Genomic DNA, 18,620 nt, shown 5'->3' with positions numbered 1-18,620 from the left:
AAATGACTGTGGAAGAATGATATTGTGGGATAAAAATGGGAATAGAGTGACTGATGCAGAGGACATAGTGGGATTGTTCAATGAACACTTTATTGGAGTATTTCATCCTAGAGGAGTCAGTTTTAATGCTAGAGGGATAGGGCAGGTTCGAGGTTTAGAGGTACAGGAGGAGAGTATGTTTCAGATACTGAGTACTCTGGATGTCAGTAAAGCTTTGGGACTGGATGCTATTTCACCACGAGTTTTGAGAGAATGTGCTAGGGAACTGACAGTGCCTTTAACCTGGCTTTTCAATGAACTGGCTGTGAGAAAGGTGCCCAGGGAATGGAAGGAAGGTAATATAGTGCCATTGCATAAGGGCAGTAGTAGCAGACTGGAAGTGTCTAATTATATGCCAGCTTGTGTGTCATCAGTAGTTGTTAAGATCTTGGAGAAAGTAGTGAGGGACTGTATACAGCATTGGGCAGATGAGAGTAATTTTATCTGTGAGAGTCAACATGGATTTGTGAGGGGATACTCTTGTTTTGGCAATATGCTGGCCTTTTGTAATGGGGGTTGCGGGAGCATTGGATGAGGGAGGGGCATGTGCTGTAGTTTGTTGGACTTGGCAGGGTGCCGCATGGTGGGCTGATATTTAAGTTGCAGCACATGGGTCTGGATGTCAGATTGGTCGACTGGATTTGGGATTGGCTGGCTATGGGTATCAGAGAGTTGTGTGTGGGGGAGCGGTTTCAAGGAGGCAGAGGGTTACAGGTGGGGTCCCGCAGGGCTCAGTGCTGGGACCTATATTGTTTAACCTTTATATCAATGACATTGCCAGTGGATTGCAGGGGATATTCAGTTGTTTGTGGATGAGTGGGGCTGGGGGGGGGGATTGTTAGTAGTGGTGCAAATGTGGTAGCCCTGCAGGAGGATTTGAGTGGGCTAGATAGATGGGTGGGTGAATGGGGGTATTGGTTTGGTGCAGCAAAATGTAAGGTCTTGAGATTTGGGAGGCATCGATGGGATGCTGCATACTCTTTGGGAGGAGTTATACTGGAGGAAGTGGGGGAGACGAGATCTGGGGTTGATGATTGATGGAAACCTGAAATTCTGGGGCATGTTGTGGAGGTGGTGAGGGTAACACAGAGGATTGCTGCAATTATGAGAAGGTCACTGACCTGCAGAGATAAAAGGGTTATCATTCCATTGTATAAATCTCTGATCAGAAACTTGAAGGAGATAAATGAACTGTGGAAAGGGTACAAAGACAGATGACAAAGATGGTTTCAGGACTGTACAATTTTTGTTATGAGGATCGGCTGAGGGAATGTGGACTGCAGAGTTTGGTGGATAGAAGAAGGAGAGGTGATATGATTGAGACTTTTAAACTGTTGAGAGGTGGTTACTGGGTTGACACTGGGGAGTTCTTTTGCTTGGTTGAACAGCATGAAGGAGTTATGACAGGAGGCCATCCCTGGAGGTTGTGAGGGGAAACTGTGGGCGAGAGGGTGAGGAGTGGTTTCTTTGCATGGAGGGTGGTTGAGCCGTGGAGTGCATTGCTTGATTGAGTGGTGAGACCGAGAACGGTCATTGAGTTCATGGAGTGGTATGATAGACTTTGTGTCTCTTATGGGGGGGGGACTTCCCCTCAATGAGTCTTGATAGACTTTGTGCTTCTTAGGAAGGACCTCCCACGATGAGTCTTTTGACTCCATGGAGGCCTGAATAATAATAATAATGTACCTCCCATGACGAGCCTCTGACTCCATGGAGGTCTGATGTTAATAATTATGTAGAATTTTCCAAAAGGAAATGGAACTGGAAAAATGACAATAGATGTGAATATATTTAATTTATTTCATCATAGATCGAAGAAAAATAGAATAGTATGTCTAATAGGATGGGTTGAAAGGCAAATGGGTTGAAATTATTGGACTTCTGCTGTATTAACAGCTTGTTCATAATGAATACCTTCTTCAAGCACCAAGAAGTCCATAAGCATACCTGGTACAGGGATACACTAGAACAAACGTCTCTGATTGACCTCTTCATAGTCTCAGCAGACCTATTTTCCTCAGTGTTGGACGTTCATGTGAGAAGAGGGGCAGAACTGTCAACTGACCACCACCTTGTTGTGTGCACTCTACAGCTTCAGAAACCAGATGCTACCATTAACACTAGTAGGCCTAAACAGCTATACTGCGTGAAATGGGAGGCATTGGAAAATGAGGCTGTGAGGAAGAATTTTGCAGATGACATTTCCTCCAGTTTTAAAGAGATTCCCGAGCATTCTGCAGATGTTGAGGAGGAGTGGAAGCTGTTCAGAACAGCTGTCACTACCTCTGCACTCTCATGCTGTGGCAGAAAGCGGCTCGGCATGGCAACGGGCAGTGAGAAAAGGACACCTTGGTGGAACCAAGGAGTCCTACCTAACATGGCTTAGGGTCAGTTCACCTGAGATGCATTAGTTGTATGCTGAGGCAATAAAGACATCAAAGCGGAAGGCTTGGGAATCCTTTGGAGAAAGATTAGACTCATCCTATGCAAATGCAAACAAAGTATTTTGGCAGACCATCCGCTGCCTTCGAGGGAGGAAATCGTGCACAGCAAGGTCTATTAAGGCCTCTGATGGTGAACTTTTAGCAACCGAGAAGGATATCCTCCACAGATGGAGGGAATACTTTGAGAGCCTTCTTAACCCAGGCGGCCCAGCAGTTGTGGATATCCAAGAGGTGCAGTTCGGGGCAATGACTAGTCTCATAGCAGAAGAGGTGCATTTAGCAATAAAATCGCTAAAATCGGATAAGGCTACTGGCGATGATGAAATTCGGCCCAAAATGCTAAAAGCCTTAAATCAATATGATGTTCTCTGGCTGACTCGAGTGTGTCAGGCTGCTTGGATATCTGGGTGAGCAGCACCAAAGCAATGGCAGACAGGTATAATAATACCAGTCTTCAAGAAGGGAGACCAGAAGGATTGCAGTAACTATCTTGGCATCTCTCTGCTCAGCCTGCCTGGGAAAGTGTATGCTAGGTGCTTGGAAAGACAATGTAGGAGCATAGTTGAGTCCAAGTTCCAGGAAGAACAATGTGGTTTTCGTCCTGGTAGAAGCACAACTGACCAAATCCTAACTTTTAAGGCAAGTCGTTGAGAAATCTTGGGAATATGCCAAGAATGTCTACACATATTTTGTGGACTTGGAAAAAGCATATGACCGGGTTTCTCGGGATAAGCTTTGGCAAGTAGTACAGGAGTATGGAGTGGATGGCCAACTATTAGCTGCCATTATTCCCTGTATGAATGCCCAGAGTTTTGTGTCAGGGTAAACAGCACAAAGTCTGAACCTTTCGCAGTCTCTGTTGGCCTCCGCCAAGGGTATGTTCTGTCACCCCTCCTTTTCATAATATTTATGGACTGGATTGATAGGCACAGCCGAGGCAGTGAGTGTGTCAGAATTGGAAGATGTAGCTTTGGACGTCTTCTTTTTGCAGATGACCTAGTTCTGCTTAGCTCTTCCACAGATGACCTCCAGCGGACCCTGGATAGGTTTGTAGCTGTTTGTGCAGATGCCGGAATGAAGATCAGTGTGGCCAAAACTGAAACATTTGTGGTCTCATGACAACCATCCCAGTGCACTCTACTTGTAAGTGGAGTCCCAATGAGGCAGGTGGAGAAGTTTAAATACGTTGGGTCCATATTCATGAATGATGAAAAATGGGACGTAGAGCTAGATACTCGAAATGGTTTAGCAAGCTCAATATTGTAGGAGCTTGGCCGTTTGGTAGTATTGAAGCTGCAGTTAAGCCAGAAGGCAAAGCTGGCTGTCTTCAATACAGTCTATGTCCCCATCCTCACCTCTGGTCATGAGAGTTGGGTAATGACTGAAAGAATGCGGACACGAATCCAAGCGGCTGAAATGAGGTTCCTTCGAGGGGTTGCGGGGCTGACAAGACTCGACAGTCAGAAGTTCTGCAATTCGGGAAACCCTCAATACTCAACCGCTTCTTCTCCGTGTTGAGAGATCACAGTTACGTTGGTACGGGCACCTGGTCAGAATGCCACAAGAGAGGCTCCCTCAGCAGGCCCTCTTTGCCAAGCCAGAGTGGGAGGCCTCATGGAAGTCCAAGGACTCGCTGGATAGATTATATCCAAAACCTTGATTGGACAGGTTTGGGATCCCACCAGAACACCTGAGCTTGGTGGCAGAGGATTGTGACCATTGGAAGTTCCTCTTGCAGCTGTTGCCCCCCCCCCAACCCAATTAGGAATGGAGGGCCTAGAATATGTATGTATGTATACGTATCTAATAGGATGTTGTTATGGACCATTAAATATGGGGAGCATTGATTTCAAAATGTTTAGACAAGTTAGTTAGGCATGCAAAAGGAAGGAGATTCTCATGGGAAATTTTATTATTATGATTGATGACCCCCATCGAATCACAAGATTAATCGTGTGAGGCTTATCTTAGAAAGCACAAAGTCTGTCACACCTCTCCTCACTCTCTTATTCACAACTTCTTTTCGCAACCTCTGGGGATGACCTCTTGTTCCCTTCCCCTGTTCCACCAAATGAAAGAATTCCACCATTATCAACCCTGTAACTACCTCTGAACAGTTTAAATGTCTCCATCATATCACATTTCTTCTTCTTCTGTCTACCAAACTTTGCAGTCCACATTCCATCAGTTTATCCTCATAATTAACATTATACATTCCTGATATCATTTTTGGTATCTGTCTCTGCACCCTTTCCAAGGTTAATTTATCTTCTTCAAATCCTGGAGACCAAATTTGAGCACGGAAGTCCAGGTGTGATCTGATCAGGGCTTTACAGTTTTTCTAACAGAGTATGCAGCCTTCCATCAATGTATCTCATCAGTGTAAACTTTAAGACTTTAGCTGAATTAAACTGAAATTCCCATCCATTTGCCCATATGTCCAGTTTATTCAAATTCCCTTGAAGGACCACCACATCTGCACTATTATTAATAACCCTTCCCAGTTTCACATCATCTGTAAACTAAATATCCCCCTGCAGTCCATTGACAATGTCATTGATATAAAGGTTAAACAATACAGGTCCCAGTACTGAGCCCTATTGGATCCCACTTGTAACCGTCTGCCTCCTTCATCCATACACAACTCTGATACCTGTTAGACAGCCAATCACCAATCCAATTCACTAACCCGACATCTAAACCCATGTGCTGTTACTTAAATATCAGCTTCTCATGTGGCACCTTATCAATGTTTTAGTTATAAGAATGTGGGTTGGAAATAAGAGATAGTGTATGGAAACAAGTAGAGTGAATTTGTTGATTATGGAAAAATCTGACACAAGGAGCTCATAACTGTATATTAAGAGTTATGCCAATAAATAGCATATTAGCAAGATGAATGAACATGAAAGCAAACAATCAGTGTGTAAAAATAAAATGTAATGGATGAGGAGAATACAATATTATTATTATCTGAGACCTCCAGGGAGACTATAAATCACCCAAACCAGCTGTCATACCTTCCCTTAAATTTATTCACACTAGATGCACTCATTACCCCTAAAGACAAACTCTTCCACTCACTCACTGCTCTGTAGAAAAACTAGCTCTTACCCCTTTCTTGACTGTAAACAAACTTAACTTCCATGGATGCTCCCTATGTTCTCTTCCCCACCCTCCACATAACAGAAAATTGTATCAGATAAGGTGCAGTTGATGAGGGAAAGGCATATACTGCCATTTTTTTTTGGATTTTGCAAAGGCATTTGTGGTATCAGTATACGTTAAGTATCAGCTTATCATGTGGGTGCCACATGATAAGCTGATACTTAAGTTTCAGCACATGGGTTTAGATGTTGGGTTAGTCAACTGGGTTCAGGATTGGTTGTCTAATGGTGGAGCAATATCAAGGACGCAGAAGGTTACAAGTGGTCATGGAGCTCAGTACTGGGACCTGTATTGCTTAACCTTTATATAAATGACATTGTCAGTGGATTGCAGGTAGAGGCGTAGCTGGGGTGGATGGAGGGGGCAGTCCGTTCTAGCCGGCACTTTGAACCTTTTTGAACTTTTGCAGTTAATTCTAAAATACAGTCTGGAGAACTCATTTCCAAATATTGTAATACTACTGCGAATTTTTCTCACATTTGCTGTAAGTGTTACTAGTTGTGAGAGGATTTTTTCTAAATTAAAATTGATTAAGAATTACCTACATTATAATGAAATAGACTTCACCAATGTCACCAATGATTTTGCTAACAGAAAAGCAAGAAAAATAACATTTTATGTTGAAATTAAAGTTTTGCTTCAAAAATAAACACAGTGTTTTAATTACTGAAATAAGAGCCAACAATGTGGTAAATAATGTGGTATTCAATATCCACTTAATTTTGAACAGTGTTTTAATTTATTTCCCTATATGTCGTTTTGACTTTTTGTAGTATTTTTGGTGTGTATTGAGAGGGGTGACAAAAGCTCTAGCTACACCACTGATTGCGAGGGAATATTTAGTTGTTTGCATATGATGTGAAGCTGGGAAGGGTTATTAGTAATAGTGCAGATGTGGCAGTGCTACAAGAGGATTTGAATAAACTCGACTGATGGACAAACGAATGGAGATGTCAGTTTAATGCAGCAAAATGTAAAATCTTTAAGTTTGGGATACATCGATGGGAGTCTGCGTACTCGATTGGAGGAGCTGTGCTGGAGGAAGTAGTGGGGACAAAAGATCTGGGGATGATAATTGATAGAAAACTGAAATTCACGGAACATATTGCAAAGGTAGTGAAGGTAACCCAGAGGATTGATGCAATACTGAGAAGGACCCTGACCTGCACAGATAAAAGCGTTATTGTTCCATTGTATAAGACCCTGATCAGACCACACTTAGACTATTGTTCTTAAATTTGGTCCCCAGGTTTTTGAAGGGGATAAATTAACTGTGGAAAGGGTACAGAGGCAGATAACAAAGATGGTTTCAATACTGTACACTGTTAGTTATGAGGATCGGCTGAGGGAATGTGGACTGCCGAGTTTGGTAGATAGGAGGAGAGGTGATATGATTGAGACCTTTAAACTGTTGAGTGGTAGTTACAAGGTTCACACTGTGGAGTTCTTTTGCTTAGTGGAACAGCAGGAAGGAGCAATGACAAGGGGCCATCCCTGGAAGTTATGAAAGGAAGCTGTGAGCAAGAGAGTGAGGAGTGGTTTCTTTGCATGGAGGGTGGTTGAACTGTGGAATGCATTGCCTGATAGAGTGGTGAGAGCAAGAACGATCGGTGAGTTCAAGGAGTGGAATGATATACTTTTTGTTTCCTAGGAAGGACCTCCCACGATGAGTCTTTTGTTTCTGTGGAGCCTGAATAATAATAATATCCCTTAGCACGCATTCAAAGGTTTTATAGACCTCTCATATCACCCCTCTTTCTCCTGTTAATCAGAGTCTGTAATCCACATAATCTAAATCCCATAATCGGAATATAATTTCTGTAACTTTTCTTTGTACCCATTCCACAGCTTCTTTATCCCCTTGGAATCTGGGAGACCAAATCTGTACACAATAATCAAGGTATGGTCTTATCAAGTAAGAGGTGAAAACTTGATATGAAGAGAAAAATGATTTCCTTATCCTTAGATGTCAATGTTCGCTTTAACATTACAATTATTCTCTGAGTTATATTTGCAACTTTTGCTATGTGACCGTTGAAGGTCAAATTCCTATCCACGAATATGCCAAGATTCCTTCCCTTGTCAGTTCCTTGTAGCATAATGCTGCTAATATAATATATGCCAGTGGAACTCTAATCACAGGAAAGTGCATAACTTTACACTTACTAACGTTAAACTGATGGCCATTTTCGTTTGCCCTAATTTCCAGCCTATTCAAATCATTTTGCAAGTGCTGAATATCAGTAGCATCCCTGATTGTCCTACCTATCTTCATATCATCAGCGAACAGTTGCTCATCTGATGTTAGATCCTACCTGATGTCATTAATGTATAGATTGAACAATAATGGCCCAAGGACTGTACCCTGAAGTACACCACTGATCACCAATAAATCTGGCAGATTCACACCCACTGTATACAACTTTTTGATGTGTCTGTCAGCCATCCCCTGATTCAAGTCAAGAATTTATATTCCAATCCCATAATCTCCAGTTTATGCAACAGCCTTTTGTGTGGTATCCTATCAAATGCCTTAGAAAAATCAAACATTATCATAGTGTTTCTATTCCCTTTATCCAACTCAGCGTACCATTTATCCAACTCAACGTATCAAATGTACCATTGTTATAATATATGAGCAAATTGCTAAAACGTCACCTTTCTTTATTAAACCCATACTGCTCCTTTCTTGTCAGTTTTTGCACTGCCTTTGTACAGTCGAACCATCATACATTCCTGTGGTATCATTCCTGAACTGAGATTTCAGCTCAAGAATGATTCAATTCAGCTGAACATTCTTTTAGCAAACAGGCTGATATTCTATATGTTCCTTTAGACAAATTCTTACGCAGGTTGATATATCTTAGTAAAGTGATCACTCATTAATTGAACAATATCATTAGCTTTCGACACTAGAGTAGCATCTGCATTCAATGAAGTTGTTCTTGCACATTCGTTCTTTCTTTTGCTAGCAGCATATCGATAAAATTCTTTTAGATAGCCTTTTGCTTACATCGCCAATTTCTTTTCATATTCCAATTTAGCTTTCTGCACAATGCTTGTTACTTTTCTGGCCTGAGTTTTGTATATTTCATAACTTCTCTCATCTTTTTCTCACAATATTATTTCCACATCATCTTCTTGTGTTTCTCTTCAAGTGGATCTCTTGCTTAATAAGGTTGCACATCCATTTCACTCCTAACATATTTGTTCTTCGAACACTGGGGATACATTCAGATACCACTTCATGTAAGCACTTTTTCAAATTCCCATGCATTGCTGACATTTTTCCCATTCAGTAACTGATACCATGGAACCAAAGACAGTATTCTCCTAATGTGATCATAATTTCCAGCTTTGTTGTTCAGAATGTAACCTGTTTTAATCAGAGCATCAATACAATTAGATGCTTCCCAAGAAACCCCAGCATGATCACTGCCACTAACTGGTGGTATAATTTTCTTAACAGAGACTCCTTCTGATGCTATGAGCAAATCCAACACTCTTTGACCTCGAGTTCCTTCTTTTACATGCTGCTTGAGAAAGTTGGCTCACAACAATTTAATAAATTCCTCTTCTTTTTTATGAGATTTCTCTTCTACCCAAATAATGTTTTGAAAATTAAAGTCACCCATCATGATCACTCATTTGGTACCTATAAGGGTGAATTGACGATGCATTTCTTTGTCCCCTGCAACTGAATCTCTAGCAACACCCCACTATATATTTCATTCTGTTAACCTTCAGTTCACACCAGATAGACTCAAATGCGCCACTACATGGTACATTATTGCCATCATTGTTTTGTTGTGTTTCTGCCCTAACTGGATTTAAGTAATCTGATATCATTAGTATATCCATCCCCTCCTCCTCTCTTATCTCTTCTGTCATTCCTAAAAATAGTATACCCATTACACTCGAATCCAGTTACCTTATCTGATTCTGATAGCCGGGTTTCACTAATGCCAACAATCTTAGGCCACATCATATTCAATAAAGCAATGAACCTAACTCTTTTGTTTCTGGTGCTCCTGGTATTTCTGTATAGACATAATAAATTACCACCTAGCCTATTCTTATAATTAGATATGCAATTTGTATGGCCTAATTGTAAAACTTTCTCTTTTATCTCCCAAGACATACTTAAAAGGTCTGGACCTGAAGCATGTTTTTCCACCCCTTCACATATACATGACCTTGTTCAAAAAAATTCATATCTTTATCATGTTTGCATACCATTTCTAAACTTTCACACACGTTTCCTATTTCTCCCTTGATAATTTAGTTTCCCTGACTTTCTGCATTAGGTCTTATACCAAAAAGTAATTTTTCCATGAATTGAGGCTTAAGTGCTGTGAGAACATCATGTTGGAGGTTTAATAGAATATGTACAGCACTAGGAAAGGATTAAAACTGCTTTTAATACTTCCAATATTTCATCTCAGTCACTGAGACATCTTCAGGGATTACAAAAGAACTATTGTGTTACAATAGTTCTTTAATAGTAAGAAGAATAGAAATTGCTAGATCATCATTAGCATGAAAAACATTCTAACCTCAAGGGAAATTCACACAAAAACAAGAATTAGGCTGTGCAAATGCAACGTGTGGTCAACACTGCTATATGGAGCAGAAACCTGGACAATATCAAAATATTGTGAAAATAAACTAAAAACGTTTGAGATGTGGTTCCTCAGAAGAATTCTTAGAGTCCTATGTACTGCCAGTAAAACTAATTTAGAAATATTAGAGATGATTGGAGAAGATAGGACTCTATTGAAAACCATTAAGAAAAGGAAAACCACCTACCTTGGTCACATACTAAGGCATGAATCCCTACAAAAAACATTCCTAGAAGGAAACATTAATTGATTCAAGAAAAAAGAAGAGGAAGACAAAGAACAGATTGGATGGGAAATATTAAGGACTGGACCTTTTTGTCCTATGAAGAATGTAAAAGAGAAGCACAAAACTGTATATGGTGGAAGCTTATGGTATTCAACCTCCAGGAAGGAGATGACATCTGACAAGACAAGAGATTGTAACACACACTCAAATACAACACAATAGTAAATGAAACACGTAGGTGACTCTAAAGTTCTGTCTGGGTGGTGTGCGCTCTATGGGCTTTTGTAGGTGGCCTAGGATGTAAAGTTGGATCTCTGATAATTAATGTTTCCCAAATTTGGTAGTTTTATGCAACTATATTTATTTAAATTTGGTCAGTTTCTGAGTGCTGCCACAGATTTTAAAAACAGTCTTTCTTTTTTGAATTTACTATGGTGGAGCATGGTGTTTTTTTTTCCCGGGAGATCCTGTAGGTTGTATTCAAAGCATGGTCTGCAAGGCCAGATTGACCATAGTCATGATTGCAGATGTATGATTTGTGTTCTTCTAATCAGATGGTTGCTCATCTACCTGTCTGTCTGAAGTAAGCCAGCTTGCAGGAACATGGTACTTTATAAGCTCCAGGCACTGAGAGAGGAGGGAGCTTATCCTTAGTAGAATGGATAAGTTTATGGTGGGACTTAAACACTGTGTGGAGGTTGTACTTTTTCAAGGACCTGGCTATTTTTTTCTGATATGCCATGGATGTAGGGTATGGTGATGGCATTTCTGAAATCCTTCTGAAGAGATGGCTGGGGAATGGGAGAGGAACTGATTATTTTGTTGTGTATGTGGCTCTTTCGGTTGAAAAGGAGGTTCTACTTGAACAAAGATTGTGGGCTCCATTGGTTAAAGTTTCAGTAATGCCATATTGTTGAGAGGGGTGGTGGGAGAGTTTTCGAATGTATCTGCTTGTGTGAGTAGGTTTTCTATATATAATGAAGGAAATGTTATCATTTGGAGGGCGCGTTACTCAGGTGTCTAGGAGGGGTAAACTATTTTTATTTTCCTTTTCCATAATAAATTGGATTCTTGGATGTAGGCTACTACTGCAGTGACTGTGGCAGGAGTCTAATGTGCCTAGGCCATGAGGCCAAATAGAGAACACACCTACATATCTTAGCCAGATAGAAAGTTTGAGAGGGGTGAGTCTATGACTTGTTTTCATAATTTTCCATGTAAAAATTGGCAAGAGGGGGGGGGACCCATAGCTGTTCCCTAGATGAAAAAAAAATTACATGAAATTGAGAGGGGCTGAGTCTATGACTTGTTTTCATAATTTTCCATGTAAAAAGTGGCAGGGGGGGGGGAAACCCATACCTGTTCCCTAGACGGAAAAAAATTGCATGAACTTAATGGCCTAGACATGGGATATATATTCTTCATTCTGCAAATGCTTGCATTAACATTGTAAGCCATATCACAAATGAAATGATAAAAATATTAATAGACAATAATAGTGAACTTCAAGAACAAAATATCGTTACTTATTGATGAATCGACAACTGTGAGTAACACAACAACATTGATTGTTATTGTTTGTGTAATTCTTCCAGAACTTTTGGCTCCTGTGAGTCTTTTCCTAGATTTGATTGAATTATCAGATGTAACTGCTAGAGGAATTCTAAACTCTTTAATTAGTCTTCTTCAGTGTTTAGGATTATCTGAAGATTACTTAAAGGAGTATTTATTGTATGTAACTTGTGATGGTGCAGCTGTGTTGTTTGGTGTGCGTGAAGATGTAAGGAGGCTAATTCAAGAGAAGTTTCCTAGTGTTATTTTCTGGCATTGTGCTAGCCATCGCCTTGAATTGTCTGTTAGTGACACAGTGAACAATGTTGCAGGAGTGAATCACTTTAAGAGTTTCATGGACAAAATTTATGTGACTTATCATGCTTCACCTAAGAATGCTAGGGAACTACAGGAATGTAAAGTGACTCTAGAACTTCAACTTCTTAAAATTGGCAGAATTTTAAGCACTTGCTGGGTTGCATCTAGCTTTCGCACTGTTTCTGCAGTGTGTGGCAAGACTTTGAAGCCCTCGTTCATCACTTTCTGAAGGCAGAAGAAGCAAAACAGATTGCTTTCTTTATGAGGGCCTTTTAAGAAAAGTAACGTCATGCGAGTTTGTTCTTGATTTGAGCCTTATGTGTGATGCTCTCCAAGAACTTAATGAACTAAGTCTAGATTTACAAGAGAGAAATATTGACTTGTACAAAGCAGACAGGAAGATAAAGAATACAGTTCAACTTTTCAAAGAAAGAATTAAAATTCTGGTCCGTGCTACAGTATTTCTCTTCAAAGTCAGAAGAACATAAAGTTCAAAGGGATTAAGCTCCACAAAAATGAAAGACACAGTACTGCAATAAGTTCATCTGCTTTCTATAAAAGTCTGAAAGAAGCTTTTGGAAAGCATCTGCTTGAAGGAGATGATGCTGATTTTCCTGAATGTGTGAAGATTTTAGATTCCAAGTATTGGCCAGAAAATCCTGGGAAGCATCTGACATTTGGTGAAGCTGAAATTAAAAAGTTAGCACACAAATTTCGCTTAAATGAAAGAAAAGCAGTTCATGGTTTCTGTGAATATCTTCAAGAAAATAAAGCCCCGAACATACTGCTTCCTCTAAAGCACACCTGTGGACACAATTGCAATATCTTCCAGTCAATGTGAAAGGAGTTTCTCTCAGATGAATCTTATAGTAACTTCATCTAGTCATATCTGCTTGTATGGACAACTTCCGCACTGATGTTCATCAGGATAGTAGGACCTTGTTGTTCACTCAGTTCAACCCTAGCAAATATGTGGACTCATGGCTGCTCCGAGGTCATCATTCTATAGTTGATACCAAAAGCATGAATCGATCTAGAGACAATGATGGTATATCGGAGGATATGTTAAAACTGTGGAAGTTGCTGTAATAACATCTTTATGGTGAGTACGGCACCTTTTTTTCCAGAAAAAAAGCACTGGTTATAAGTGATGTTTTTTTAAAACTAAATGTTGTGATGACAAAATAAAGTTACACATTTTTTAATTCTTACCATACATTACATGTAATTATACAGAAATATCCTGTCCTTTCAATGTGGGTTTAAAATGCATGCCACTAGTACTCACCGTTCACTGTACATAAGGACTTCATGTGTCTTCAGTGTTTCAAGTCCTGCAGAGAGGAGCCATTCATATGTATCATCAATAAATCATTCAGGATGGAGAGATTGATTAATGAACTCAGTTTCTCATTTGTTAGACTCATTTAACAAAAACCTCATTCACATGGCAGCATACTTTCTGGTATAATGACCACAACTTCAAGCAGTTTTGATAGAAATGGAAACCTGTTCTTATTACACTGTTTTTCCATAAAGATCTTGTATATTTAATTGCTTCTCCGCAACTTTGAACTCATTATTACTCGTTCACCAAATTTACTTGGTGAACGAAAATGTTTCTTCACTATTATCGCTGCAATTTCTTCACTTAAGAAAATGTTTCTTCACTATCATCAAAATGTTTCCTGAAATATTTACCCCAAATATTAGTTTCTTCTTTTCCAAAATATTCCAGATCTTCAGGCCAGGAAAATGTAAGACAGCCTTCAAATATGTTATTCCTTCATTTATTAGATTTTTTTGTTCAACATTAAAATAGATCACTTCATACATTATTTGAACACCATTGTATGCCTTATTTTTCTTTACTAAGTCTTTAGCAGCATAGCATCATTGTTCTATTTTCAACTGACATTCACTACTCTGCAGTGGCAATGGTTATTAACAAGTGCAACTAGTATCCCACTCTATTAGACACTCACCTTACTGAATGCTGATGCTTGAATTTCAGGATTTTTGTTTGTAACATGGCTATTACTCTTCCCAGTTCTTTCTGTCTTTTTATTGAATTTTGGTAAAGGTATATAATTTTTTACTACTATTTCAATTTCAGCAAGAACATCTTTAATAGAATTTAAAACAGGCAGATGCAAATTGCGTACAATGTGTTAATATAAGATCTTGAACATTTCTTTTACATTTTGCCACTAGGCAATTTTTTTTTTTTTTTTTCTCAGCATGTTACCTGTTCCATCTATTCCAGTGTCTGCTAATTACACATTCTAAGTAAGCATACAAATTTTCTTTGTATGGCATCTTCACAACTTGGCTAATTATATAAAGAGATTGCTGAATTCACATCAAATGCTTCACATTAGTAGCCTAGTCACGAAGATACTGCACATGCAGACTGTTTCCTCGCCTGATGGAAGAGTGTACTGCATATTATGAGCTACTGAGACAAGAATAACTTGTTTATTTCACTCTCTAATGTATAAAAGTTTGCAGCTCACAGAGGAATTACAGTAATAAATGTCTTTTTCAGTTTTTAATCTATATATTTTAATAATGAACAAGTTCTTCCTCATTTGAAATATCTGTAGAGTTATCTGGAAGAAGCCTAAATCTATTGGGGGGGGTCTTCATTTTTTTTAAACTAATTCTTTTAATAACATCAGCAATAACTGGTATGTCATTTTGGTACAGGCTAAATTAATTTGATAAATTAATTCCTTCTTAAATATATGAAATGCTATCTCATGGTTGGAAATAAAACATCTTTAATGAATTAGTTGTCAACTGCTGCTTATCAAATAACTTGACAATGAATGATATGATGTATTAAAATGGAAAAATAAAAAAGTATACATTATGCAAAGAAAATAATATATTTTGAATGCATTTAGAACTAGGCTGAAAGTTTACTTGCCACTTGTCTCTGATAACTAAACTGTGATGATTTGATTTCTAGATCCCTGGGTCAGACTACACTGGTACTGTTATGCTGAAATTGGTCACCTCATTTAAATTGGGATGTGGAAACACTAGAGAAGATCCAGAAATTAATGACCTAAATAATATCTTAACTGTGGAATGTTGGTTATGCAGAGCAGTTTAGGGACCGTAGATTGCAGAGTTTGGTGAACAGGAGGAAAAGGGGTGATAAAGAGAGGGAGAGACTGACCTTCAAGTTACTAAAGGGATTTTACCAGATTAATACAGAAGGGATTATAAAAAGGGTGAAGGGTGAGATGGAAAGAATAAGAGGCCATCCCTGGAAGTTGTGTAAAGATGTGGTGCAGAAGGATGTGAGAATACATGTTCTGCTTATCTGCTTATCTTTACAGAACTTCCAGGGATGGCCTCTCGTTGTGAATGCAAAGAATGTAAATATGATAGACATGTATGCTTGTTAAGTGGACCTCCAACAATGAATCTGTGGTTCCACAAGGATTACTGTAATAATTATAATAATAATTAAAATCATTCATAATATTTGCTCTCCTGGTTATCTAAACAGATTATGGCTTTGAGTTTTAAGTGGGACTTGTGCCATAGAAACACTCACAAACACAAAGTAATATTAATGATGTATTTTCAGATATTTGATTCTAAAACTTACAGATCATCTGCACTGTGATTAACAGTTCAGATGATCTGTAAGTTTTAGAATCAAATATCTGAATATACATGATTAATATTATTTTGTGTTTGTGAACATGTATTCAAAGAGAGTACCAAAGCAATATTAATTGTCCAAACCAAACTTGAATTGGAATTACTGTATTTCTTTACCCAAAATTTGGATAAGATTATTAAGGTTAAGACTCTTTGAATACATGCTCAAATTTAATACAGCATCTCTTAGTTTAACAAATGAGTCTTTGACCAAACGATTCTATGATCTGTGTTGACTGTGTGCTTGGGAAGACCAGATTTTGGAATTTCTTATAACAGAAGTTTGAAGAGATGTTCTTGAAGTCTTCTGTCAACAGAATGTTCTGTTTGTCCACAGTATGAGAGATACTGTGGACAATGGCAATTGCAAGGAACATGGTAAACTTGTGGAAGGAATAGTAGAGGGATTAATCCATGGAAGATAATTTTTTTTTCAGGATTCTTGTATTGGTTTTGAAGTACCAGTAATGTAGGAGATTGGAACTTTACATTCAGAGTTGGACTTTCTAGGGATAGCTTTGAATATATTTGTAATACTCTGAATATTCTTTGGTTCGAAACCATTCTGTTGCATAATTCTTTTGATGGTGTTGATCTCCTGTTTTTGGTCATTGAAGTTGGAACAGATGATGCGTGCTCTACTGATTACGGTTTCGATGATGACAGTTTTTTAAGATAGATGATGTGTCACATCCTCATGTGTTTATTAGCTCATTAAAGTAGGTTTTATTGTTTCATATTGGTCTATTCCCATATGAAATTATGAACAGACCAACATGTAAACCATATTGGTCTGTTCCAGTCTCATTATCCATCCAATATCCTTGTTTGAGGTCTACCCTGTTTTCTCTTTCCAATTGGCTTATATTTTAGTATTTGTGTACCAGATTATCTTCAGAGATCAAAATATCTGTTTATACATTTGTTTCAGATATTAGTTATTCTATACCAGTGGTGGCAAACCTTTTTATGTGCACATGCCAAAAGTTTACATATCGAATTGCTGACGTGCCGTTGCATGCCAAAAATTTACAAATCGAGTTGCTGATGTGCCGGGCAGTTTTTAGTAGGAGAAAAATTAATAGAAAATGAATGAATTAATTAATAATATTATATAATATTTTATAAATAATTATTTATAATTTTATAAATAATATTTTATTCTATTTAAAATATTTATTTATATATAAATTGTAATATTATTCAGTGTAAAATTTATTATTGTATTATTAAATTGATTTTAATGATGCTGGTGTGGAAAAAAAAAAGGTAGTGAGAAAAATATTTCTGCATTGTAACTCACCATAGAAGTCAGTTGAGCAGGGGAAGCAACAGAAGGATGTTAACTTGTCAGCGAAATGCTTACCGTATTTACTCGAATATAACTTGCCCTCACTTATAACTCGCACCTCTGATTTTACTTTATGAAAAAAGACATCAAAAAGTTTTGCATATTACCTCGCACATGAAAAATGTTTAAACAAGTTCACATCGAGGCAATAGTAACTCGCTCCAAGCGGCAACAACACACCCTCCCCAACAGGCATTATACTGCAGATGCAAGAAAAACAAGTGTAGTTTTATTGTATCCCTGAATAAGGTACAGAGGCTTTTGCAGTCTGTGTAATATATTTCTCAACAAATAGTTCGATTCATTAGTTAGTGCCATATTTATTCCAGCTGTCTCTAATTGCACTATTATTATCCCCCCACAGAATCTATGCTGTATAGACTGACTCAAGGAAAACCATATGTTGTACTGAAACATAGTATCTAACTAAAAACTATTGTCAGTTTTTCAATTACATTAAATAAGTGTTTGTTTTATTGCATTTGAAATTCTCAGTGACATTATGACAGATCACAAAGGCTAACTTCAAATAAAATTCTACCACCGATTGAAACATGCCATATAATTTCGGCAATCATACATCCTTTATTTAAGAGGACAGTTCTTTATTTCACTGCTCTGTGCTTTAGATTTTTTTTTCTTTCTGAAATGACCATTTTGTCCTTTATTTTGTGAATGGAAATGGTAAATTGAATATTGATGCCAACTTATTTAAAGATGCAATTCATAAATTTTGCCAAACCTGCATTGATTATTTAAATAACTGGAACAGCTGTTTCGTCCCAGTTATTTAAATATGAAATGGAAATGGAAGTATTTGAATGGGTCCTACTATGAGAAATCCCTCTGCGGGCAAAGATCGAGGAAAGTGTTTTGTTCATTTCCGGTCACTGGAACTTAAATATAAATGACGGTGAACTATTTGATGAAGTTTCGTATATTAAAAGTTATGTCACCAGTGAAAAGATCGAAGAATGGCGACAAAATGACGAGTCCTGCCAACCTAGATTGGTTGAAAATTTTAAATATTTCACAGATAAACGTATCTTTTAAAAACACTTTAAAAATCGTTGAATTTTTCTTATGTCTCCCTGGATCTAATGCCCACACTGAACAAGTCTTTTCATTAGTGAACAATATGTGAACCAGTGAAAAAACCCAATTAAAAATTGAAATATTGAAAGCATGAATTTATACCAAATGGAACTTTGACATGAATT

At 38.1% G+C, this 18,620-nt stretch overlaps 2 protein-coding genes across 5 annotated transcripts in view; one reads left to right on the top strand and one right to left on the bottom strand.

Annotated features, from left to right (window-relative positions):
* Positions 1 to 18,620, top strand: part of LOC150102971 (transmembrane channel-like protein 7) — a 407,541-nt gene that overhangs the window by 8,985 nt on the left and 379,936 nt on the right. Inside the window, exon 1 of one of the 3 annotated variants that reach the window (XM_090398592.1) lies at positions 13,456 to 13,470. The exons of the other annotated variants lie outside the window; for them this stretch is intronic. The gene's annotated coding sequence lies outside the window, so the exon portion shown is untranslated. Of the gene's footprint in view, positions 1 to 13,455; positions 13,471 to 18,620 lie in introns of those variants that run through there. 3 annotated transcript variants of the gene reach the window in all.
* Positions 1 to 18,620, bottom strand: part of LOC150102972 (transmembrane channel-like protein 7) — a 482,602-nt gene that overhangs the window by 409,358 nt on the left and 54,624 nt on the right. The window lies entirely within an intron of this gene.

Source organism: Typopeltis vanoorti, chromosome 9 (assembly GCF_054136105.1).
Source record: "Typopeltis vanoorti isolate ZY-2024b chromosome 9, IOZ_Tvanoo_1.0, whole genome shotgun sequence".
Taxonomy (NCBI): Eukaryota; Metazoa; Arthropoda; class Arachnida; order Uropygi; family Thelyphonidae; genus Typopeltis; species Typopeltis vanoorti.
Note: the sequence above shows the minus strand (reverse complement) of the source record. Positions and strands in the feature narration are given on the sequence as shown.